The 824-nt window shown below is 49.6% G+C and overlaps 1 non-coding gene across 1 annotated transcript; it reads left to right on the top strand.

Moving 5' to 3' along the window:
* Positions 1-451: 451 nt before the first annotated feature.
* LOC118145246 (U6 spliceosomal RNA) lies at positions 452-558 on the top strand. The gene has a single exon (XR_004730374.3). It is a non-coding gene; the product is annotated as a U6 spliceosomal RNA (small nuclear RNA).
* The last annotated feature ends 266 nt before the right edge of the window (positions 559-824 follow it).

Below are 824 nucleotides of genomic sequence, written 5' to 3'. Positions count from 1 at the left end.
GACCAGCTTAGCGTGGGGCTGTGGCTGGCTGGGGTGCTGGGCTGGGACCCTTTCCCCCATCCCCTCCCGCTCCCTCTATCACTCCCTTGATGAGGTATTGATGGGGCTTGTGACAAGTTAATTATTAGCTAAAGATATGCAGATCACCGTAAAAGGGGGGGGGGCTCCTGGGAAAGAGCGAAGTTTGGTTATTGAACAGTCAGATCCCTTCCAGGCCTGTTGTGCAGAAGCCTTGGTTCCAGGCCTGGGCCCCATCCCACCTGGTAACCCTGAATCCAGCCAATCAGAATTGCTGAAAGCCAGGCCCCCCGTGGTATGTACCTGGAATCTTGTAATCCTAGCTACTCATGAGGCTGACGCAAGAGGATCCCTTGAAGCCAGGGGTTTGAGACTAGCCTGGGCAACATAGTAAGATTCCATCTCTAAAAAAAAAAGTATATATAAAAATCTCGTGCTCACTTCGGCAGCACATATACTAAAATTGGAACGATACAGAGAAGATTAACATGGCCTCTGCGCAAGAATGGCACACAAATTCGTGAAGCATTCCATATATATAAATTTTTTAAAAATCTCATTCCAGTTGGCAAAGAGAAAAAAAGAATTGCTGAATATTTGTTCTGTAAAAGGGTAGGGGGCTTGGAGGGCTTTACCACACAGCCCCTCCCAGCAACACACCCAGCAAAGATGCACTAGAAGCTCGGCCTCCTGCAGAGCGCAACACTGGTAATGTCTGCTGCTCCTGCCCTTCCTTCTCCTTCTCCAGCCTACACACCATCACCCCAAGCTCCATGACAGCATCCTCTGTGCTGAGGTGTCAGGGA

The sequence above is a fragment of the Callithrix jacchus genome, chromosome 8, assembly GCF_049354715.1.
Source record: "Callithrix jacchus isolate 240 chromosome 8, calJac240_pri, whole genome shotgun sequence".
Taxonomy (NCBI): Eukaryota; Metazoa; Chordata; class Mammalia; order Primates; family Cebidae; genus Callithrix; species Callithrix jacchus.
This window is presented reverse-complemented; position numbering and strand designations above follow the sequence as displayed.